This window comes from Pogona vitticeps, chromosome 2 (genome assembly GCF_051106095.1).
Source record: "Pogona vitticeps strain Pit_001003342236 chromosome 2, PviZW2.1, whole genome shotgun sequence".
NCBI lineage: Eukaryota > Metazoa > Chordata > Lepidosauria > Squamata > Agamidae > Pogona > Pogona vitticeps.
In genome coordinates, this window is record NC_135784.1 from 253364305 (window position 1) to 253390979 (window position 26675).

The 26675-nt window shown below is 38.4% G+C and overlaps 1 protein-coding gene across 1 annotated transcript in view; it reads right to left on the minus strand.

Annotated features, from left to right (window-relative positions):
- Nucleotides 1–8841: 8841 nt before the first annotated feature.
- Nucleotides 8842–26675, minus strand: part of PRR16 (proline rich 16) — a 133893-nt gene continuing 116059 nt past the window's right edge. The window contains exon 3 of the mRNA XM_020803631.3: nt 8842–11718. The gene's annotated coding sequence lies outside the window, so the exon portion shown is untranslated. The remainder of the gene's footprint in view (nt 11719–26675) is intronic.

Genomic DNA, 26675 nt, shown 5'->3' on the forward strand with positions numbered 1-26675 from the left:
GACACCATGGGGCAAGGGATATTATGACAATTAATTGACAATGTATTGTCACATAAAAACTAATTAATTACATGTAAACAGAATTTAAAATTTGAAGCTTTTCAAACAAAAGTTGTCCAATGCGAATCAGACCTATGTATAGATTTCTTACATTTTTGGGTTTTTTTTCCTAATGTGCTAGCAATTTTCTTTTAATCCATTTTTTAAAGAGAGAGTCTAAGCAGATGGTCAGGATTTTATATAACCTGCCATGGCTTGCTGTTATATATCCTCTTTGAAAATAAAAATGAAACTTAGTCAGATTAAATGAATCAAACATTAAAGGAACACAATCCAAACCCTGTGCTAAGCAAGTGCAAATAAAATTAAAAGCTGTTCATCGGAACCTCATCTTTCTTTCCCACATCAGCTTAGATTTTTCAGTAGAAGCCGGGACGGGATATAGACATTAATAATTTTAGATCAATGACTAATCTCCCATTTTTCGGTGAGCTGACTGAGTGAATGATTGAAGGTCCACTTCTGGATGATACTGAGTGGTATCATCTACTGCACTGGTTCTTAACCTTGGGTTACTCAGGAGTTTTGGACTGCAACTCCCAGAAGCCTTCACCACCAGCTGTCCTGACTGGGGTTTCTGGGTGTTGTAGTTCAAAAGCATCCGAGTAACAAAGGTTAAGAACCACTGATCTACTGTATTTTATCTGAGTTTTAGAGCTGGTTTTGTATGAGAAATCCACTTTGGTTGTGCTATGGGATAATCTTTGCTGGAACAAAGGCTGGGGCAAGTCTGTTCCTGTGGTTCTTCTAGATTTCTCAGCAGCTTTTATTAACCATGGTGTCATCTGGGGCAGTCTGAACTTAGAGGTGGAGTGCAGACCTTGTTGACAGTGTTCTTCCACTCCAGTTTTGAAAGTCATTTCTAGAAGGTGGTACTAGGGAACTATTTCCCTACTCAGTGATGACTGTTTCAGCTTTCTTCAGGGCAGTATGCGGCCACTCCCATGGCTTTCAGTATTTACAGGAAAACCAATAGGAATATTTTTCAGAGGAATGGAGGGAATTATTGTCAATATGTGGATGACCCTCAACTCTGAGTCTCTTTTTCATCAAATGCAAGAGGGGTGTTAACTATTTAAGAACTGATGCTTTGACTCTTTGATAGTTTCGATAGAGGGCCAATAAGATTAGGTTTGTTCCAGACAAGACTAAAGTGGCTTTTTGGAAGGCAACATGTCTGTCCAAGACCAAGTTTGCAATCTGGAGGTTCCATTGGGGACTGATTGTTTTGGACTAGTTGCCAGGCAGTTTCTGGACCCAATTCAAACTCTTATGTACTGAATTTTAAAGCTTCTAGTGATTTATAATCAGTCTACCTGAAGGAGAGCATTCTCTCATATACTCCCATATATTGCTCCTAAATTATTAAGATAATCTCTGGCAGTCTTGATGTTGTCACTGTGCATGTTGTTGCCCACAGTAGAGTTATAGGTGATTACCTAAGAAAGAGACTTCTCAGTAGTGGATTCCCATCTGTGGAATAACTATCCAAAGGACCTCTATCTGGCTTCCTTATTAGTAAGAATTGGATACCAGGCTAAGATATTTTGCTTATGACAGGTATTTGGACCTTGATTTACCTACTTATCTTTGATTTTACAATATAATTGTTATTGCTGTTGTGCTAATATGTTAATGTTTTATGAGTGTTTCATTTACTTGTTTTGGATTTGATTTCATTACTTAGGGTTTTTATATTTGTAACCTTCCCCTCTCCCCAGTTGGATGCTATATAATTCTTGGGCACAATGTAATATTTTAAAAACAAACTAATTAAAATGAGTCAGCAGGGCTGTAATGCATGCTGAGAAACTATGATGCTATTTTACAGTACAGTATAAGAAAGGATTGGGATCTTATGATGACACTCAGTGGAATTCTGATAGCCTGGCAGCCACTCAAAAGCTGAAGCTCCCACGTCCAGTGTGGTGAATTCTTTACATGATGTTTTGACGTTCTGGAAAGAATTAGTATATCACATTTCATTTCTTCTTGAAATTCCATTGGACAGTAAGCTAGGAGGACAGTAGCTCTTCTTTTCTGGAGGTCTTCAAACAGAGACTGGACTATCATCTATTGAGGATGCTCTAGCTTTGGATTCTCTGGATCATGGGTTAGTGGGTTATGACTTTCCTCCCAATTCTGTGATTCTCTGTTCTAAAATGTTATAATTGTAGTGTCAGTGTAACATTCAAAATACATATAAATACACCTAGGATCTCCTCCAGCTGTTCCACAATCTTCACTGGGTATGCGCTATTCAGTGTGCGCATGCATGTTTTGGATTCTAAACCCATTCTCCACTCTGGATGTTCCACCTGCTTGATCTACAGCTACATTGAGCTCTCCTGGAGAAAGATCAAGCTGGAGGACTTCATGGCCTGGGATAAGCAGAGTTCCAGACAAGCTTCCTCTTAGAAAAGGGAGTTAACCTGGTGCTTGCTGGGAAATCTATATGAAGACACACACACACCCCATCTCTTTACCAGAGATAATATTATTAAAATGCATGAGGACAGGAATGGTGGACACTTCCATAGCTCCTGTGTGCTCATCCACTAGCTGCACAAAAGTCACAGCTGTAAATTGTCAAGAGAATTATTATACGCATTTGGTAACTTATGACAGTTTTCAACATTCTGGAAAACCTGAGAACCAGCCAACATGGACCTTTGTACCTTTTGAGATATTGCAAATGTGTGTGTATGGGGCTGGGTTAGACTGCAAATATTACTGACATTTACCAGTAGGCCTGCCAAAATGTGAAGGACTGTCACTCAACAACTTTTTGATGTTTATACTGTAATATATGAAGACATTTTCCCCCTGAGGTATACACAGCTGCTGCATTCTGTGATAAGCAGGTTTAACTGTGGCTTTTCTCCACAGTTGTCATTTAAGTTGGCTATATGATTATGCATGCATATTAGTAATAATTAACTATTTATTGCTACTAACATCCCAATTCAGTCAAATAGTGCTGAGAAAGCAGCTTGATCGTTGTTAAGAAAATAATTTATTTAACGAAGAAGCCAGAGCGCCTACACAAATTTGCTTTTAACATCTTAAAAGCTCTGTGTTAAAATGTGCATGAATTTGACGCACACCTGTGAACTACATGTGAAAGGATGTCTCCTGCAGTGATGTAATAGTACATTTTGAAATGCAGGCACCTAATGTGACGGTTGCCATAGCTATATCCTCAAGAACAAAGCACAAGTGCAGGTAACCATATTGATCTGGACCAGTAAGGTTCTTGCAGTTTTCTTATCCATCAAAATCAAGTATTTTGTACAGCTGATAAGTTTCAGTTACCCATTTAGAACCAAACAGCCCAAAACATCTTTCTTTACAACAGAGGTAGCTCATAACAATGTACAGTACAATTCATCATTAAAGAAATGAATCTCTAGAAAATAGTAGCAACGGTTGCTTGATATTTTAAATTAAGTTTTAATTTAAGTACAATTTTTTATTATTCTTGAATTATTTTTTAAAAAATGCAAAAATCTTAAAAACCTACAAATAGAGAAGTAGGAAAACAGAACTAATAAAAATAAAGAACAAATTATCCAGACATTGAAAAAAGGAAGGGGGGGGGATAACACTTTTTTAAAAAACAAATTTTTCCCAGGTAAAAAAACAGACAAAAAAAATCTAGCTATACACTGAGATGAAAGTAGGCATCGGTACTACATATTCAGGCAGATACCTATATGTGCAGTTCTCATTTGTATGTTGCAGAATTGAATCATGTTGTGTTCAGTGTATGAACCGTAATTGGGAACTCCAAGGATGTTAGCTACCCCCCCCCCGTCCCAAACTCTGACATGAGGAACATGATGTGGAGCTACTGTTTTGCTCTAATGGAAAATGTCCACAGGGTTTTAAAGGGGCCTTAGCTATAATTGCAAAGCATGGCACCAAATATTCTAAATCAGTGGTTCCTAACCTTTGTTACTCAGATGTTTTTGAGCTGCAACTCCCAGAAACCCCAACCAGCACAGTTGGTGGTGAAGGCTTCTGGGAGTTGCAGTCCAAAACTCCTGAGTAACCCAAGGTTAAGAACCAGTGTTCTAAATCATATGCCTTACTCAATCATCATTTAACCAGATTTCTCATAAAGTATCAGGCCACCCTGACATATATCATATGCCATGACTAGTACATCTTTTTTTCACTTTTTTGAAAGGCATCTTAACAATTATTGTAGCAGGTATAGACATTCAAACTCTTCCACCTGCTTTTATCTTGTTCTTAGATTTATTATCCTGCTCACTGTAAAGTCTTTTCTTCCCCAGAAGAAAAAGAATTAAATTTCTTTTCCAAGCTCTAGACCAGAACCATTTTTCTGACTTGCTCGATTTGCAGTAGTAACCTATTTAGCTGGAGAAACTATGGGCAGGTTATATCTGTTGCTTTTGACACTTCTTCACTAGCTTTCCCATTAGTTTCAGGATCCAGCATGGTATTTGTGTACATGTTGATATATTACCTATGATTAAAGATTAACATCTGTATAAATCTTTGAGATTTAGACCCATCAAAGACATTATTTGTAACAATACCTGCAAATCCTTTCAAAACACTGCCAGAAAGATTTCACAGATGTTAATCTGCTCCTGCATAAAATTGTTTTAACTTGTAATACAGGCGTTTGCTCCCCTCTTAATCTTAGGTTTAGCAACAATCCAATCTGAAATAGATTTAAAATGCGACTTTATTTTACTTTCCAAAATCTTCACAATAATTGCAGTTGACCCTGTTTCTGTTGACCTTTCTGTAGTACTGTGTCCATTCCCATGGAATATGAGAAATGTATGGATCAGATACTGACTTTTTCAGCCAAAAAAGAGAGGTTTTTTGGTGCCTATCTTTTAAAAGAAGCTAAAATTTCTCAGTTCCCTTCTCTCTGTGCTTGAAGACTATGGGTTAGATTCAGCTTTAGCATCTTGCAGGATCCTGCTTTATGATCCACTGGGTGAATCTCAGTGGCACCATCTTCACTCATTTGTCCCTCCCCTTTCCCTGCACTCTGAAGCATTTGGGGACTTTTTGCTGCATCGTAGAAAGTGCTTGCAGAGAAGTGAGATTATTAAAGATCGTCTCTCCTTCTTTTCCATTAGAAGTGTCTGAATATTCCATTCAGTGGAGAAGATGAAGCCAACCCTATGGGCTTTATTTTTATATAAATGTGACTAGTGATAGAAAGTTATATTTGAATCTATAATAGAGCTTTGCAATTATTGAATTGCACACAAAGCTGTCATGTGTTCAATGTCCCTTCTAGCTGAAGTTAATAGCAGTGTAGCTTAACATTAATGAAATGTTTAGCACTATCAATAGCAATTAGCACAATATGGGTTTTTGCTTCAGTTGTCATTTGTAAGTTGTAAGTGGGAAGCGTTGCTTTGTTTAATGCAGTAACGAGCATACATGACAAATGCTACAGCACATCAAAAAATGAAACCCACTCCATCAAGAGAACAGCATGCAGAATACTATATAAGTACTCATGAAACACATGAAAGGTTTGCTTGGAATCATTCCGATATGTACCAGTGCTTCCAGAAAAACATCTACTATTATGCAACTGTAGTCACATTCGCAGTTCTGCAGGAGGAAGGCCATTTCACTTGATCATCTGTTTTCAGGTTGTCAGAATGTGTGATGTAAAGCAGGACAAGCTTCCTAAAAGAATCAGTAATAAGAGATTCAGGCAAGTTCCATAACTGCAAACATTATCATTTTTCTAATCATGTAAGTCATCCAGATCATTTTCAAAGGGATGCGTTTTGTAAATATGAGGCGTATCTCATTAGAAGATACACAATTTTGTGCTGAATTCATACGGTACCTCTTTAAGTATTATAAACCAAAGTTAAAAATTTCAGTGAACCCTTAGGGCCAATTCATCTGTCATATTTTAAAGATATAAATTTACACTAAAAGTGTTTATCATGCAAGCAGATTCATTGGGTAGAAGCCTCATGTATATAGCTGACAAATCTCAGTATATCTTTGCATCATATGTAATACAAGCACAAAATTAGCAGTATTGTGCCTTTTAAGAGTTCTCAGATAATTCCTGGATTTGCTGGCAAAGATTTAGGTTGAGACTAGCCTGGCATTTGTCTCACTGTTTGGTCCATTCTGGTGATGGGCTGATTCACTCCTTTCCCCAGAGACTACACAATATGAGGGGCATCACAAATCAGCCTGTCCTTTATGCCTTCCTACCTACACCTTTTTTGGCTCCCTGTTGGAGGCTTCTAGGGTTTTATAGGTGCAGGTAGGATCACTCCATTTTGGTTTGATCCTAGCACGTGCAGTCACTGGGACTGAACCAAAGCAGATGGCTTAAACTTTCCATTTCCTAATATCATTAAGTGGTGTAAGTCACTAAAAGATATAGAGAAACTGAAAGCTTAAGCCATCTGTTTTCAATTTCCCAATATTGATTATGATATTAGGAAACTGAAAGCTTCCTCTATGTCTCCATGGAGTGGCAAAGAGAGGAAGCAAAGGGTTTGTTTGCTTAGGGCAGCACTGATGCGCTATGCCTTTTAGATATTTTTTTCTATAATGGAAAGCTTCCTCCTAGAAAGAAAAGGAGATAGGAGGGGTTTTTTTCTTTGTTTTCTTTCTTTTGTCCTTTGCATTTAAAAGGACATGGCCAACAGGGTCACTTGAGCTGCAGTGTTCTTTCTTGACCTGAAACCACCCAATCCTTGAATATAGATGTAAGAATCGCACCAAACAGCATACTGTACTTCCGTGTGACTTTAAGTAACCCTATTCAGCCCAATCCAGTCTTCTCCAATTTGGCTGTCTAGCCAAGTCCTAAGATAGCATACTGGCCACTCCAAGAGCATAACTGCATTGCATAGGCTGAAATCCTGTTGCTTAGCATAGTAAGTCAAAACTAAAGCAGGTCCACTGAATGAGCAAGGATTTGGAGAGTCAACTCCTCCATGAATTGCACTGCTTCAATAAGCCTACTCTGCTTGTCACTAAGCAGCAGTATTTTAGCTATAGTATATTAACCAAATTCACTATAATTAATTTTATTGCTGGCACTCTTACCTGAAGGTTTAATGGATCCACATGCAGCATTAAGCTCCTATCTATATTTGAGATTTTTATTCTTTGAGCTACACATGCATGACTAGAGCAGTTCTCAGGTCACATCTTTCAGCATCTCAACTGAATGTGCAATGTTCAAAAAACTAAAAAATGAATTTACCTAAAAATAAGTAAAGATAGAATAGCCTTTTCAGTAGTAGCAATGAGAGTTATCTGTTTAGAAGTAGACAACATCAGAACTAATAGAAGAAATGTAAAGAGCACAGCCTGGAAAAAATATTTTGTTGACTGCAATTCTCAGAAACCCTCAGGCAACATTCATCTCAGGCTACATTGTCTATGGGATTCTAGAAGGTATAATTTGAAAAACAAATGTTTCCCGTCTGATCTTGCTATTCCTAGTGGGGGGAATTCAGCCTTCTAGTCCAGGTTTTGACAGTTTGATAAGTATGTTCTTTCTGTAAGACTCTCCTCTGTTTCTCCTCAGACTCTATTACCAGCTGAATGAGCATGGAATCTTGGTATTAAGTATACTTTATACCAAAAATCTAGGTGGCGAGGGTGCAAAAGAAATACTGTCAATTGTTTGGGGCTATTAAATTTCAAACTGGCATTATTCGAACTTAAAATGCTTGCTGAAATATGCTGTATATGATGAAAGCATCAAGTCAAGCAGACTGTCATATAAACACACAATAGGGGGCTTTGAAACTAACTCTTTTCTGTCAAATAAAAAGACAACTTGAAAGTAGTATCTTGCACGCTGCTTTTGCTTAAGCCAGTATTGTACTCTCAGTGAACATTTAAGGCCATGGAAGCCTTAACAGATTTCTGGAAATTGTGGTAAAATATACGTGGCAAAGTTGGGGACAAACTCCATTACAGTTTGATATAGAAAGTAGGTGTTGTTTGGATTCAAACAGCAATGCTGAGATATTCCTTGCATCTCAGTTCCACAGTAATGGAGAAGTGACTGACCCCCAGACAGTGCTTTCCTCTTAACCTGTTCTACCATTTCTATCATCCCCAGTCAGCACACTGCAAAATAATATGTGTTGTAGGTTAATACACCTGTAGATATAATAGGCAGGACCTTCTGCTTCCTCTTCTGACACTGCGCCATTAGAGACTTTAGACAGTTTTCCTCAGCCTGCTGCTCTCCAGATACGGTAAGACTACTGCTCCCATCATCCCTGGCCGCTGGCCATGAGTGGAGAGCAACAGATTAGAGAATGTTGCTCCATGTTTTAGAAACCATCCTGGAAACATTAAACATGTCAGAATGCTCTCTTTGCCCTCCAGAACTGGACCATAAGCTTGTATGGCTTCATTTATTTGGTGATTTTAGAGGAGCTGGTATTCTCATGTCATATTTTTATTCCCTCTCCCTCAACCCCCTTTGTGTGTGTGTGTGTGTGATAGATAGATAGATAGATAGATAGATAGATAGATAGATAGATAGATAGATAGATAGATAGATAGATAGATAGATAGATAGATAGATAGATAGATAGATAGATAGATAGATAGATAGATAGATAGATAGATAGATAGATAGATAGATAGATAGATAGATAGATGGATGGATGGATGGATGGATGGATGGATGGATGGATGGATGGATGGATGGATAGAGAGAGAGAGAGAGAGAGAGAGAGAGAGAGAGTTTATAAAATGATACGCAAGCTAGAAAACTCTGGAAAAAGGAAAAATATATTTTTATTTAAAACAACTTTAGCATCAAAGGAAATCTATGAACTGATAATAATAAAATACTGCATTGGGTGGATACAGTAACTCTTCCTGTTCACAGATTTTGAATAAGATAATCAGATAATTTATCATTCTTTGATTCCTCAGATTGTAACAGAACAAAACCAACAATTTCATTTTTAACAGCACCATGTGTTATAGTCTAGAAACAAGTCTAGACTGCTGCGCAAAACTCACATGATGTCATGTATAATTTAGGAATCAGACCATGATCAAAATGATTTTCACTTGTGAGATCTAAAGCAGGGATGAGCCACGCACAGTCACATGGCTGCATGTTACATTTTTGCAAGTAAATAGTGAACATTTGTTAGAATCCCAAGATTCTGAGTTGTTGCACAAAAACCAATTAAGCTTTTAGCCCTCATTGTTGCAAAGAGAAGACTGTAATGGCAATCAATAAAGAAAGGCTCAAAGTACCTGTATCTGAAGGAATAAAATATATGTAGAAATAATAATATGTCTTTGTATCCAAATTCACCTCTAAGGAAGGAAGGCTGATTGTAAAATTGGTTTTTAGAACTGTATGCATCCATAAATCAAATGAAAAGCCCACATTTACTAGAATAAGTTGATTTTAAAATGGCTCTTTTCTCCTTTCTAGATTGCACTGACAACATTCAGGAGTGACATATAAGAGGAGTATCACCTCTGAATGCACCTGAAATCCACAATAAGATTCAAAATATTTGAATTAAGCCTTCTGCAAGCTTTTCAAAACTAGTGCAATCAAAGCAACATGCCTACTATTGATCAGCATCAGTTGAAATCATAGCATGGGCTTGATCCAGCCCTTCTGTATTGGTGGGAGAAAGGAAATGCAGGCACTTATGCCCTGATAGTCATCGATCTGTGCCACATTTCCTGCTAAGGTCTGAATTGTCCCAACAGCATTCTGACATCTAGGAAAGTGTGTGCCCTGGCATCTTGGACCAAGCAACTAGGAAACCACCAGTGAATGGCTCCAGATGGGTCCTTCACAGTTGATCTGCCGTTCCCTTTCCAACTCCACCCTAGCCCTCACAATGCGTTATAATTAGGAATGTTCTATGCCCGCAATCTGGCCCAGATGACTAAATGCTCTGCTGGACTCCAGCAGATGAGTATATCTCGTTGTAGCACAATGGCTTGCTGTATAGGTGAAAGTCTATGACACATGTGGAACATACACACACTGTTTCTTTGCCCAGGAAACTAGTTCTTACTGTATTCTGCACTGAATCTTAGCATCCTTTTGAACATACATAGGCCTTGGTGCTGGATTATGACCTGTCTCATATGCATGCAGGCTGATAATGTTTGAAGTGGCTCTTTTCGTTGAAAACTCTCAAGTTCTTGAGCCAAGATTTTTTTTATATATAATTTTCAAGCAAACTAACTAAATACTTTTGTGGAATATTAAAAATAAGCTATGTACTGAAATTAAAGATTAAAATACAGCCTTTCTTGCTTTCCATACATATTTTCCAGTAGAAATATATTTTATGATAACTACAAACAACATTTTATATTAAAGCTTTCAGTCTGCAAATCATTATGATTTAACATGGCAAAACAAGTGTTTTGGTTCTTGTCTTGAAATCTCCCTTTTTGGTGAAGGGGGGAAGGGTAGAACATGGGCTAATAATGAAAATCAGCAAAAGTAAGTGATTGCAAATAATACAAACACCACATTTATTTAGAAAAATAAACTGAAAATGCCTGTTTAGCTGGTACATTTTCCATGAAGGACAGATAACGGGCTATAAAAATGTTATGTGTCAAATATGTAGTATAAATGGGTTTTTTCCTTCTTCCTTGTATTGACTGGGAGGATATTGTCAATGTTCATTAGGAACATGTGAGTTTTAAAGTAATTTCTCTTCTGTTACAATGATATAAAAATGTATTAAAAATTAGATCCACTCTGAAATCCACATTGGCCTGTTGATGCTTTTTAAAAATTATCTCAGTCTTAAGGAGCAGGAAATTTGTTGTGTGAGAAAGGATTCCAACTCTGAAGGGACAGGAGGGTACTAAATTTTCTTCACTTTTGCCGGTGGATTTCATTTCTTCTAGAAGCCCATCAAGGTACATTTTCCCGTAGACTAAAATTTCACATGACCATCTGTGCAAATGATGGCCTACTTCATTCCCCTGAATGGAAGTGACAGTGCAAATATTAGAAGTGCATTGAGATGTGATCTGTAACAGCTGGATTATTTTGGCAGAGGACTGGAGAACACCTCCTTTCAAGCATTTTAGAATCATTGGCCCTCTCTTCTATGGCTTTGAATTTGCAAAAAGGGACAGCAGTGGCCTTATGTTTTCATCCAAAACAATACCTTTTTTTTCCCGAAGGGAGTAAATATATAGATTTCTCTGGATTCATTCAAGTGCTTCACATTTTTGTTCATCTATTTCCAAACACAATCTTGGGCATTAGCTAGACCACATCATTTTTGTTAGCTCTTCTTGATTCTTAGCATTGAACTCCTTTAACAGCAGTCCTTGGCAATGGCTCTTTCTGTACAGGGGCAAGAAAGCAACTCCTCTTTTTTCATCAGTCAGAGTGAATGGTACTTAAGGCTGTGGCTTTTGTCAGGGCTCTGCTCGCAGCTTTTAGAGATGAGGCCAGTGGTTTAATGTAGGTTGCACCAGTGATCAGTTGTGCTCAGGCTCAAGGGTTTCCATGCTCTGAGAAGGGTCCCTGTTGCTGTAATCAAATATGGCCTAAAAGAAGTTGCAGGGTCAAATCTGTCATGGGGAGAACTGGTTAACATGCCTCCAAATGCTGACATTCCTTCCAGCTTGAAGGAGCTGCAAGAGAAAGAAGGGGAAATTTAAAATACACACACACATATATGTACACACACACATGTACCTTAAATATACCGGTTTTTTTGCACCATAAGACGTACTTTTCCCCCACAAAACAGGGGGGTGGAAAGTCTGTGCGTCTTATGGAGCGAAGAAAACAGATTATATTTGCCTGTTTTCTTCTCCTAAAAAATTGGTGCGTCTTATGGAAAGGTGCGTCTTATGGAGCGAAAAATACGGGTAGCTAATTCACAATTCCATCTCTTTTAGTAAAAAAACCCCCACATTCCTGATAATAACCTAGACTGCTCAAAATTATGAACCTATTCTACTAAACATTTCTTTCTAGCTCTTAGTGTTCTTAATGAGTCTCTACTGAGTTCTATATCCTCTACTGAGTTATATTGGCCAAAGTAAGCAAAAGGCATGCAGCAGCACCTACAGGACTGCAGCCTTTCTAGAATTCCATCTCAGTAACCCTCATCCAGCCCACCACTTAATCAAGCCATCAGTCCAGGTTCTGGATGGCCAACATTTCATTCACATGTAACAGATGAATAGAGCTGAGTGTCATCTGCATACTGGTGACAACTCCACCCAAATTCTCTAATTTCCCCCAAGAATTTCAAATAGATGTTTGGAAGTAGCAGTATTGTGACCAGTTGAGCCCCATAGCTCAATTGCTGATGGACAGTTCCCCAAAGCCACTGTCTGGAACCAACCCTATACCTGAACGAAGGCATATTTTAGATACTCATAATATCTTCAGAGATGGGAAACATTTGTTTTCTGGGCTACAGCTTCCAGAATCCTGGAATTCTGGGAGCAGTATGTTTTTTTTTAAAAAAAGTTTCTTATATGTTGCTACTCATAAGCATGCTCCACTGAACCTCAGGAGAGAGGTGCATGCCACTCCTTCTTTCAAGAGACTACTAAAAACGTGGTTGTTTAAACAGGCTTTCCCGGACTTTAGAACATCTTAATACAGCAGTGCTTTTTAACAATTACACCTTCAACCCCTCCATCAGGCCTTTTTATTACTTTAATTTATATTGCAAGTTGTTTGCTGTTGTATTTTGTTTTTAAGTTGACGTTCAATTCATCTTTTGTACTGTTGTTTATATGTTGTGGAATTTGTAAACCACCCAGAATGGACTTAGTAGCCAGATGGGCGGTATAAAAATCAAATCAAATAAAATCAATAAATAAATCTTACAAGCTAGCTTTAGCAGGATGTTCTTTATGACATTTTGGGTAGCATGAGATGCTATCTTTGGATGAGTTTCTCACTGATATCTAATACTTTCTGATCACAGACTAATCAGATACTTATCATGGAGAAAGTAGCAACTGTTTAATTCAAACCAAGTCTCATTTAGTGTAGCAGGGCTATTTTCAATAACACGGCCAGGCTCTGAAAGGATCTGTATGTTTAAATCAGCTCATAGCACTTTGATAGTAAAAACATTGACTTACTAGAGCGGAGAGCAACTGGAAAGTCAAACATCATTGGAAAAGGAGCCTAATTCCCATCTCAAACCAATAAGCCTTGGTACACTGCTGAATATAAATATTTCAAAAACACTTCCCATTAAATAATCCATTGTAGGAGTCCATTTATTCCCTCAGTCTTTTTCTATGCTAATGCTCTGCTGCACATGCCATGGGAAAAACTGTGATTTGTTGAGAGACTCCAGTATGCCTGAATCTTCACAAAGACGTATATACCAGTGCTACATGGAGGGTCATAATTTTACCATAATGACCTAGGGAAGCAATTTTGTTTTTTAAGATTTTCCAACCTCTGGGCAAAACTTTGCCAAATCTAACTCCAAACATATTTTTGCTGTGCCCAGGAAATATATCAGTGATTAGAGTGTGAAAGAACTATTACTTTCATTTCCCCTTGGTCCAAAGGCACTGGCCACTGCGTGAACCCATTTTTAAAAGTTTAACATATAGTGTGGCATCCACGCATGTCATGAAGCCACACCTGTGATGAATACTAAAGGTCTAAATATTGATGGGAAATAGGGCTCACGTTTGTCTCTAGAAACCAAATTATTCCAATTGCTTGCCACAACCCTAGATCAGGTAGGCCAGCAAAATACAAAATTCACCCTATCAAACAAAGCCTATCAGATTTATGGCAGTCCATGAAAACTCCCCAACACTCTTGATTTTGCTGCCTGTTTCAGACTTCAAAGACAGAGTGATCACCACATACACGGGCAACATAAAACATTGTGCTTATAGGCTGTATTGAGCTTACTAAGTCACACATCGTGCAAACCTCTTCCAGAATAAAATAGATAGGTGATCTCAGTTCACTGGCACCCACTGCAAATTCATATATTCTAAGGTTGAAGCTTATCTTTGATAGAAGCAGCAATTAAGGTCAAGAGATGCAAACTACTCAGGAAAAGACAGGACATAGAACCACCCTTTCTTATAGGTCTCTATAGAAAACAATTCAGGGCAGAGAATTTTGAAAGAATATGACAGAAAGTTAACATTCCTACTGACGCTGGGGTCGAAAGCTGAAACAATAAGCTGTAGCTTATCTTTAAAATTGTTCTGTTTATGCAAATGTCAGAGCACAATTCATTCTGATGTCTTTGCTCATTTTGTAGTCTTAAGAGCCAGTGTGATACCCAGTTCAAATACATCCACACCTAAAAATCCTATTTAGTGTCCGGGACAGCCAGTTACCATATCTCAAGTTAAACTACTTCATAGAACATAAGGAATTGCCATGTGCCATTCAGTGCTCACTACTCAGAAGGGGCAGCAGCTTTCCTAGGAATTGGGCACGTGCTTAGGAGTTGAAGCCATAAAACATAGAAATTTTCAGTGCCAAGATTTAGCTCTGCTATGGTATGTAACTATCCTGCTACTTATGATGATGATAACTGTATTTCTTTCTCTGTGTTACTGGTGCAGGAGGCAGATCCATGGGCCAAGACCAAAAATCAGAATTCCTCAAAATTCTACATTCTTTTTCTTTCTTGCCTTAATGTTTAGTAATTCTGTAATTTTTTTAACTTTTTGTACTTGTGAGGTTGCTTCTTGATATATAAGCTGCTTCTATAAGCTATGCTCTTCTTTGTGGTTTACTTGGAAGTGTAATATCTAGGGTATTAGAATGAACTGGTTTATCTCTTATAACTTGCTTATCCCAGCATAGCATTTCAGTTTTATTTTCTAAGACTGGTAGAGACTGGAATTCATGGAGGAAAAATGTGAATAGTATAATTTGTATAATTCGAATACTCGAATAATATGAATTATGCAAATAACATTAATTCGTATTTACGAGGGTAACTCACGTGTCCGCTATTGTCGCTGGCTCCGCTCTCCCTTCCAATCGCTCTGGAAGGGAAAGCAGAGCTGCCGCCAGCTGCAACAGTGGATGAATGAGTGGACGGTCCGGCTCCAGGGGGCCAGACGCTCGTTACGTCCACCTATGAATAATCTATAAAATTTAGACAACTGCTGAAAAACAATCTTAGCAAATTGGTTATGCTTGCACATATAATCTGCTGATGCTAGTTTAGGGTATCCTGCTATATGATGAATAGTTCTTTACAGTCAATGACAAGCCCTAAATATATCACTTACACTTTGCTTTATAATTATTTTTCGATAGTACTGAATCCAAATAACTTGGTTTTGGATTGTACATAATGTGCTCTACATGGGGCTGCCTTTGAGACTGATGAGGAAACTTCAGATAATACACAGTGCCGCGGCCAGAATTCTAACTGGGGTGAATAGGCACCAACATATTTCCCCCACACTCGCCACCTTGCATTGGTTGCCCATTCGTTTCTGCGTTGATTTCAAAGTTCTTACGATTATTTATAAAGCCCTAAATGGTTTAGGACCAAAATATCTGGCAGAGCGCCTTCTCCCACACATTCCTGTCAGAGACACTCGTTCTAGCCAGGCCAGGCAATTGAGGGGCCTAATGCTGAGGGAGGCCTGGAAGGAAAGAACGAGGAACTGGGCCTTCTCAGCAGTGGCCCCTCACTTCTGGAACAACTTGCCCATAGAGATCCACCTGGCTCCCTCTCTGGGTATCTTTAGAAGTAAAATTAAGACATGGCTATTTAGGCAGGCTTTCCCTCCTGCTGTATTTTAATATTTACATTTTTACATCTTGGATTTTTGCATGTTCATTGCTTCTATTGTTTTTAAACATTGTAATGCCACCTGGAGTAGACTATTTGTCTAGATGGGCGGGGTATAAAGCTAATTAAATAAATAAATAAATAAATAAATAAATAAATAAATAAATAAATAAATAAATAAATAAATAAATAAATAAATAAATAAATAAATAAATAAATAAATAAATAAATAAATATGTTTAAATCTCTGTTTCTGCCTGAATTAATTTTTTTATATTTACCAACACACATCATAGGATCCTCCTGAGCATTTGTGAAATTAAATTCCATCACACAGTTCCATCTTTCCAGCCAGTGATAGTACTTATGCTTTTTAAAATTAGATCTTTCTCTGAGTAAAGTGATCATGAACACTGGAAACAGAAAACCAAACTAGAACAAACTTATCCAAACCAAAAAGAGCGAGTGAGCGAGCGAAGCCCTGACAGGGGCTCAAAATGTGCGGGTAGGGGCACTCTGAGGACGGATTGGCTCACCTGAGCAATTACATCATCTGATTGCTGTAAAAAAAGTGTGAGCCAACCGACACCCACAGCAGACCAAACAGTGGAACAAAGGCCCATTTGACTGAGATTTAAATTTAAAAAGAGGATCAGATTATAAGAGAGGATGGAAGATAAAAGGAGTGTTTTGGTGGAGTGGGCCGAAAACTGGTTTTCCAAAATTTCAAGTACCAATTTCCTTCTTCCTAAGCCACTAACAAAAGAGTGGGAGGAGTAAAATAACATGTGTATTCTCGAAGACTTTGACAACTGCAAGGCTCAATTTCAGTCTGTCCCCAGCGATAGTGAGCAAAATGCATGTTTAGCTACAAAAAACAGCACCCACACCAGAAACAAAAAACACGAGAGACACTGCAGACTAAAACAACTGGGAAAATTGGCAGTAGTTGAACATGCCCTAAAACAAGCTGGACATGAAATTCTATTTCAAAATACTGAAGTATTGGACAACACCAGCAATCATTATGTTAGACTGCACAGAGAAGCCATTGAATTCCACAAACACCAGCAGAGCTTCAACAAACTTAACAAAGCCTGGCTCCCAGCACTGAAAAATACAGCCTGCAAAAGGTCAATGAACTCTACCCAGCTACAAGGACCAGTGATCATTGCACACAAAAGACCAGCTAACGACACCCATCAATCACAGTGACAGATAATCTCTCCCTCTTATCACAACAATACACCCACAACAAAAAGCACGCTGATCACCACAATCACCCATTTCCTGAAAAGGAGAAAATCTGATCCCACAGCTATAAATACTCAACTATCCAACTGCAGCAGAGCACAGAAATTCTGACTGCTGTCCTCTGAAGATGCCGGCCACAGAGACTGGCAAAATGTTAGGAAGAACAACCTTCAGAACACAGCCAAAGAGCCCAAAAAAAATCCACAACAACCATAAAATAACATAGGTTATTTCTACCTCTTTCAGGTAAGACTTAACTGCAGACACAAACTGAAACAGCCATTCAACATCCACTTAATTGCTAAAAAAAGTGTCCCCTCCCAATTTAAAATTACCTGAATTAGATTTTTTTGACTCAACCAGAGTTAACCAACAATTTTTCTTCTAACTTGCCCATCTTTGGGGTGGTGAGGGGAGTGGAAAATCATGTTGCATTAATAAGTGTCCACTGCCATGACACTGGATTTTGATCAAATGTAGTTCTAAGCTCTGGAATCAGAGATCTGCTACCTGGATCTGGCATAGCATGTTCTCTTCCAGTACACCAAGTATTCTGTTCCTAGTTTCTTGGAAGATGGGAGGAGTAAAATGAAACACACAGAGAGACATACATATACACATACACAGTTGCTGTACTTCTGCTTTCTTGAAAAAAAATGGAATCCTGGGCACATTTTAGACTGATTTGAACATTGCTGAACTTACACGTTTAAAAAAGGTTTCTGAAATTTCTGATTGCGCCTAGAAACAAAAAGTAAATGCATGTTTTTTACAGCTCACTTATTATCATCAATAATGAATATTCTGTAATTGGATCTTAGTTAAAAATTCTGTTGATGCAGAGAGCCAAGAGAGAATCCATAGCAGTTCCCTGCAGCTATTTTGGTTCTTCCTCTCTCCTGGGCTGTTAGGCAGTAACATTTCTTCCTTTCCAGCAAATAAAGGAGTGGGATTTGCATCACTAAGGCAGATTTCCAGAGTAATGTAAGAATGTAACTTATTTTTAACATTGTAGTTCACTGATTTTGCTTCCTATATATATGTTGATGGACTCCAGTTCTTAGACTCTTTGTTGATTGGTTGCATTTGCTGAGGCTTCTTGACACTGAAATCCAACAAGTGGTGGGAAGCACTGCACTAGTTGTTGCACTGATGTAACACAGTAAAAGCGCAAGGGCACTGTCGTTACGTGCTGTCAAGAAACGTCCAACTTACAGCAATGAGTGACCTCCAAAATATCCTATTGCCAACAACCCTGCTCAGCGCTTGAAAACTCAAAGTTGTGTCTTCCTTTATTGAGTCAATCTAGCTCTTATTTGGTCCTCCTTTTCTGTTGCCTTCAACGTGTTCCAGTATTTCTGCCGTTTTCAATGAGTCATTTTCTCATGATGTGCCCAAGTATGACAGAAGGCATCGCAGATCCACTAGATTCTACCCTAAACTCTAGAACAAGTTTGTGCAGTTTTGATTATACTAAAAGTGATTTTAATTAATTCACAATTAACTGAATTAATTCTATATTCACTGATTGTATGAATTAGTGTGGTGCAGTGATTAGAGAGTTGGACTAAGATTTGGGAGACACAGCTCCCAATCCCCACTCAGCCACAATATTCACTGGGTTACACTTGACCTGCTGTACTCTTTCAGTTTGTCTAAGTTCGCAAAAATATTATTTGGATAAAGGGAGGAGATTTTAAATAGTTCAACTGGAATGCCATGGCCTTGTTGTTAGCTATGCTTTCTAAGGCACACTTGACTTCACTCTCCAGGATGTCTGGCTCAAGGTCAGCAACCACACTATATGGGTTGTCCGCCACATCCAGATCTTTCTGGTATAATTGTGTATTCTTGCCATCTCTTGATGTCTTCTGCTTCTATGAAGTCCCTACCATTTTTGTCCTTTATCATGTCCATCTTTGCACAAAATGCTCCTTTAACATCTCCAATTTCCTTGAACAGTTCTCTGGTTTTTCCCTTTCTATTCTTTTCCTCTATATCTTTGCATTGTTCATTTAAAAAGGCCCTCTTGTCTCTCCTTGCTATTCTTTGGAAGTCCGCATTCAATTTTCTGTAACTATCCCTACCTCCCTTGCATTTTGTTTCCCTTCTCTTCTCTGCTATTTGTAAGGCCTCATTGGACAGCCACTTTGCTTTCTTGCATTTCCTTTTCTTTGGGATGGTTTTAGTTGCTGCCTCCTGTACAATGTTACGAGCCTCCATCCATAGTTCTTCAGGCACTCTGTCCACCAAATCTAGTTCCTTAAATCTGTTCTTCACTTCCACTGTGTATTCATAAGGGATTTGGTTTAGATTAGACCTGACTAGCCCAGTGGTTTTTCCTACTTTCTTCAGTTTTGCTATAAGAAGCTGATGATCAGAGCCACAATCTGTTCCAGGTCTTGTTTTTGGTGACTGCAGAGAGCTTCTCCATCCTTGGCTGCAGATAATATAAGAGAATACAATCAATCTGATATCAGTATTGCCCATTTGGTGATGTTCATGTGTAGAGTCACCTCTTGTGTTGTTGGAAAAGAGTGTTTGTGATGACCAGTTCGTTCTCTTGACAAAACTTTACTAGCCTTTGCCCTGCTTTGTTTTGAACTCCAAGGCCAAATTTACCTGTTGTTCCTTTTATCTCTTGACACCCTACTTTAGCATTCCAGTCCTCTATAATGAGAAGAGCATCTTTCTTTGGTGTCAGTTCTAGAAGGCGTTGTAGATCTTCATAGAATTGGTCAATTTCAGCCTCTTCAGCATCGGTGGTTGGTGCATAAATTTGGATTACTGTGATGTTGAAAGGTCTGCCTTGGATTCATATTGAAATCATTCTCTCATTTTTGAGATTGTATCCCAGTACAGCTTTCCACACTCTTTTGTTGACTATGAGGGTTACTCCATTTCTTCTACAGGATTCTTGCCCACAATAGTAGATATGGTGATCATCTGAATTGAATTCGCCCATTCCCATACATTTTAGTTCACTGATGCCCAGGATGTCAATGTTTATTGTTGTCATCTCCTGTTTGACCACATCCAGCTTATCAAGGTTCATAGATCTTACATTCCAGGTCCCTATGCAGTATTTTTCTTTGCATCATCAGACTTTCCTTTCACTTGCAGGCGCGTCCACAGCTGAGTGTCCTTTTGGTTTTGGCCCAACCACTTCATTAGCTCTGGAGCTACTTGTACTTGTCCTCCGCTCTTCCTCAGTAGCATTTTGGACACCTTCCGCCCTGGGGCTCATCTTCTAGTGTCATATCTTTTATCCTTTTGTTTCTGTTCATGGGGTTTTCTTGGAAAAGATACTGGAGTGGCTTGCCAGTTCCTACCTCATGTGGATCGCATTTAGTCAGAACTCTCCACTATGACCTGTCCGTCTTGAGTGTCCCTGCATAGCATAGGCCATAGTTTCTCTGAATTACTCAAGCCCCTTCGCCACGACAAGACAGCATAAATTACAGCAATGTAATTTATGTTTTCTCTATTCAGCATTTAAAGAATATTAATATTAAAACAAACAAATGTTATAATTCCCGAGTCTTGCTAGTTCCATAAATATGCACTCTTAGAAGTTGCTCAAATTTAAGTAAATTACATTCTTATGACTTATTTATTTGCCGTTGCTTAATGATATTAATGTTTGCTTTGTTTATAGAAAATACAATTTCATTTCATTTAGGCTACCCTCTAAAACAGAGGTAGGCAAATGTTAGCCCTCCAGATGTTTTCAGACTGCAACTTCCATGACCCCTTAACCACTGGCTGTGGTGGCTAGGGCTAATGGGGGAACCACATCAACAATGTCCCTTCCTCACAGTGTTCTCATATAGAGGGTGACTTACAAAACATTTTATCTTTTACTGTATTTTAGTTGAATTTTAATTGTTGTAAGCTGCCCAGAGACCTTTGGGTGGAATGGGTGGCATATAAGTTCAACAAATAAGTAAATAAACAGAAGAAAGTTCTTCAGAATATTACCTTCCATATAAGAGCAATGGAAGCATGTGTAGAGGGAGGCTTATATTTGCCTGGTTACCAAATATTTAAATAAGCTCGATGCAAGCATTTGAATTCATGCTCAGGACAAAACCAGGAGCTTGCTACATCCATTCTATATGTCAGTCAATCAGTAGGTCTTTATTTCCGACCCAATAGGATACATATATATAATACTTAAAATAGATAATATGCAATTAAAACATTTCAAGACAGCTAAAACAGTATAAATTAATAAAATAGATTACCCATATATTATTTTATGATGGAGTTAGGTAGAGGTCAAGATTGTCTTTCATATTCTTTGGGCAGAGAGAAGGAATTTGGCCACTGATTCAGCGGTTATCTTGTTCGCGTCGCATAATAAATATTTTGTATGCCAAATCAGAGTCCTACATGGGAAGACATTCATTATGGGCTTGAAGACTTTGATACGCTCATTTCTGTAAAAATGACACTCAAAAAGGATGTGCTACAAAGTTTCAATTTCTCTATCCTTACAAGGACACAACCTTTTTTCGTAAGGGATGCCAGAATATCTCCCATCTAAAATTGCAGATTGGAGACAGTTAAATCGGGCTCTTGAAAAGACGTGCCTGTATTTTGGCATAATCAGATTCTCCAAATACCTAGCACTTTGGGAGAAATTATAGTTTACGTCAAGGTGCAAGATGGAGCATGTTTTGCGAGCCTTTGAAATAGAATATTGAAAGTCCCTAATCCATTTTTTCTAGGGTAGAGTTGGCTGCCTTGGGTTCCTGGGCATAACGAAAGTCCATAGAGAGCCCTAGTAGATGCAGTTTGGCTGGAAAAGCTTTGAGCCATGAGCTATTATGGACATCTTTCTGTATAAGGTTAAGATATCCAATGAAGGGATCAGCATGTATTACCTTGTTCCAATATCTAAAAGCAAAGAGCCAAGCACTACATTCTAGTGATGTTAGACCAGTCCCTAATCATAAAGCAGCTGCAGGGATGCATCTTGAAATTCCCAGAATGGATCTTAGAAAAATTGAAAGAACACTTTCTATACTTGTGTGAAATCCGAGAATCCAAGTTGGTATACCATATAACAGTTGGGGAAGAATCTTAAGCTTAATAACTTGGATAACAATAGTGAATACTATACATAGCATGGTAAAAGGAAAAAATTCCAGAAAAAAAGTTTTTCACCATGTATTTCCAGAACAGGTCACTAGAGGGAGCCACGGACCATGCTAAGAAGAAGAAGACATAATATGGCTCTGGCTCCTTCTAGTAGCCAGTTGCAATAAATATATGGGGGAAATATGTATTTCTAGGTTTTTTTTTAGTATTTCTAATATTTTCATACCATGGATAAGAGAAACCACGGATACCGATCCCAAAGGGCATGCTCTTTCGACGAGGAAGATAAACAAAAGGTTAAACAGAAGGTATATTTGCGTATGGGAAGAACCTGCTCCTAACAATATTTGCACATACTAGCTATGTAATTTCCTAATATATTTCTTAAAATCAGCAGATATATTTATTGCTTTATATTTCCTGCTTTAAAGGAATGCATGCCATTGCAAGGCTGTAACAATCCAGTACTTTAAATCAACCAAGAGACAGTGACTTGGCAAGGTCACATAATTTTATACATACCTACTCAGATGTCAGTCTCACTGAATCCAGTGGAGCTTACTCTCTGGTAAAATGGCACTCGACTGCAACCTAAATAAACTTCAGCGGTAAATGGAGATTTGAAACTTTTGAGCTTTTCCTTTTGAAGTCCTAACATTAGCTGCTCCATTTTATGAATGTTTCATCTTTTGACAGCTACTTGTTTCTGCCGAGATACAACTGAACCAACATTCCACTTTGTAAAAACCCTAAGCCAAATTTACTTGAATGGAAAACAGCACTTTCTCCTGTTTTCATCCATGAAGAGCAATCCATGTGATTGTTTTATGACATGTTTTGATAATTATAATGACGATGTTATATTATTATACTTTATGATGTTTTATAACTGTTTGTATGCCGCTCTGAGTAGACTCTAGAGGGGCGGGGTAGAAGTCAAATAATCAATCAATCAATCCACCCATCCATCAGTAAAGACAAATGGGAGGTATAAAGCTATAAATGTTGTTTACTTCAGAGCCCAACATTTATCTTGTTGGCTTGATTTCTGTCACTGCTCTCTTCTTTTTGAACATAATGTTTTATACACAGCTTTTAAAACACAAACCTCTGCCACAAATATGCAGCAATATAATATGAGCAGGAGAGGCAGATTCATTGCTTTACTTTTCAGATATTTGTTGTCATCCGAGGTGTTCTCTGTGGCATTCATCTTCTGGAAGACAACGTGAAACTCAGTCTTTGTCTCAGCTCTAGCCCTATTCAGGCATTTTGTGCAAACACATAGAAGACTCTCATAAAGGAGTACCCTCTACCCATAGATCACTTTCCATAGGCACAGAGACCCTAGCTAACCAAGAAACACCATTTCTCATAATTTGCAAGACGAGCTGCTTGAAAATTCCACTTCCATACTCATTTCATGCTTTTCACTAATGGAAAGTTCATTAACTAATAAATGTTTGGAAACTACACATTTGGATAGACAACGAAACAAAATGCAGTTCCATAAGATGGATTTAGTAAAGCTTTCAGGACAGCTTGCCACAGAAAAACCAGCAATGAGGACTTTTATCCAAGCACTATATCCACAGTCTTTGCTGGATATTCCAGGATTTGTAGTCTAGAAAATATAATCCTTCCATCCCAGCTGTAGATATGCAAAAGACTGCATACAGCGGGCATTTAATAGTTGGATGATTTGCAGGCTTAACCTACTGTTTGCATATTTTACAGAGGGAGACCTCTTTCAGTGTTTCAGCCCAAGCAACGGTTCTTCTCAAATGAATTAAAACCCTTTAAACCAATCCACAGATGGTGCCCTTGCTGCTTCAAAGTCCTCATGGAGCATTTCATGCTCTTTGCAGGAAAAAGGGTTGGATCAGTCAGAGGATTCTGGCACTTGATTTGATTAACCAAGTTAGATGGCAAAAATCAATACAGCAGTGAAGCAGCTCTACTGAACTGATTATATGAATTGATATGAATGCATTTTGTTATACAGTACTTCTGTGCTTTCTATATACCTGCTAAGAGAGGCTGGAGACAAAGGATAACTAGACATATAAGAAAGCAAAGAACAATCGATACAGATTAAAGTTCTAGTTGTTGCCTCTTTTTAATCCCTAAGCCCCCTTAACATTTGTTAGCAACTGTTCTACACTATGGGAAAAAATGGAAAAGCAGTGGGGGTAAAATGAAAGATGCCCTTCTGTGAAAACCCACTTAAAACCATATCAATGAGGTAGCACAAGAAAACCATTGTTTAAAAGCATTTTAAGAAGCTACAAAGCCATTGGATATAAATGCTTTCCTCAGACAAAGAGAGAGGAGAGAGGTGGATATGAGATCATTATTAAGATGAACAAAATTATTATATCACAAACTTTCATAGATTACAATCTGTGTCCTCAGACACTTGGAGTATAATCTTAGAGGTTCAGGCACAGGCATAATGGATACAGTTGGGAGTGAGGCTTGAATTTAGAGTGGAGTTTGACACTGAAAGTTAAGACAGGATAATTCTATCACAAACTGTTGGAAGTAATTAGTACAGTGCGAAGCATTTCTCTCATGAGAATTTCAAGTGCACTCATTCAATATGAGAAAGGAAATTCCTTTCAAAAAGAGTTCTAAACAAGGAACAATTTCAGAGAAATTCTCATGAATGAAATTCAGGATTCTTCTCATTACTTTACTCATGACGTGGCTTCGCGAGTGCTTGTGTATGTCATGTCTTTCACTGTACAGTCTCTTCTGTGGCAGTTGACACTGCCACTCCCCTTGCACCAACCTGTCCCTCCCCACTTGTTCCATTAAAGACCAGAGGAAGAAGTCAGCTCTTTTCAAAGGGTTCAGACAGGCAGGGAAACTGAAGAATGATGAAGGAATTATAATCATTTTATCAGAAAGCAATTTTCTATGAAACATTCTGAAATTTCTTTTCATTATTCCACAGAAAATAGAAGTTCACTGAAGATTCCCCCAACTTAATAACTGCACCCATTTTGAGGTAGTGTATATCCAATGGGGTATAGTAGACAGACTGATGAACTAGGACTCTGGAGACCAGGATTTGAAACTCCACTTGGGCATGGAAACTCACTGGTGGCGGGGGGATAGAATTGGTAAAAACACTCCTTAAATATCTCACTTACCTTGAAAACCCTATTAGAGTCACTATAAAGTGGTGCCTCAACTTACAAACGTCCCTACTTACAACCATTTCGAGTTACAACCAGCTCTGGCCGCAAAATTTTGCTTCTACTTGCAACCAGAGCTTCCGCTTATGAACAGAAAAAGGCAGCAAAAAAAGGTGGGAAATTCAAATTGATAACTGTAGGTGGCGATAAGGCTGCTTCTTTGTAGCTCTTTCGCCCCAGCAGTTAGAGAGTGTGCATCGGAGGAGGAGTCTTGGGACTGCCTCCTTTTGCTTCTGAGAGTGTGTGTATGTGTTTGCAGGGAGGCGTTCAGGCTGCCTTGTAAGGTTAGGTGCTGTTTCCTGCTTTTTAAAAAAACTGTTCTGGGTGTTTTTGCAGTATGGATTTGAGTTGGGGAGATTATGTTTCTGCGCTGTGATGGGTCTTGGGGGTTTTGTTGCTTTTAGGATTGTTTTCCCCCAGTTCTGATGGGCCTTGGGGAGTTGGTTTGTTTTTGGCCTCCCCCCATTTCCGATGGGTCTTGGGGGGTTTTGTTGCTTTTTTGGTTTCCCCCCATTTCCAATGAGTCCTGCATGCTTCCCTTGCTTTTTCCTTTTCTTTGCATTTCTGACCTGCCCCCTTTGTTCTCTGTGCATTTCCGATCTGCTCCGTTTATTTTCTGTGCATTTCCAATGGGTCTTGCTCATTTGATTGCTTTTCTTTTCTTTTTTCGGCCGGAAGGGATTAATCGCATTTCCAATGAGTCTTGCAGTGATTTTTTTTTTTTTAATTTGGCTGGAACGGATTAATTGCATTTCAATGCATGCCTGTGGGAAATGGTGCTTCGACTTACGACCATTTTGAGTTATGTCCATCGCCTGGAACGGATTATGGTCATAAGTGGAGGCACTTGACAGCACATTGCTGCACCATATCGATTGTTAATGGTGAACATGTGAGAAACTGACACCATCTGTGAGATACTGTTGGCCAGTCTCTTTGAAACTGTTGGGATAATTTTTCTCTGTAATGGTACTCGAAATTTTTATGATTCTATGTACATATATGCAGCATGCAGAATTTTGAAAGGCCATTTCCACAGGCTTATAGGAATAATAGGCATATCTTGGCAATAAATAGGATGATTAATACATATGGTATCATAAGTATCAGTCATACAACATCTCAAAAAGAGGCTGAGCAGATGACAAGCTTTCCTAAACACAGTCTACTTTTATTTTGTAGCTGATGAGAAACTGATTACTGGTTTTAAGTGTCATGCTTCAGTCTTCTTTTCTCATGACCATCAGCTGGAGCAGTAATA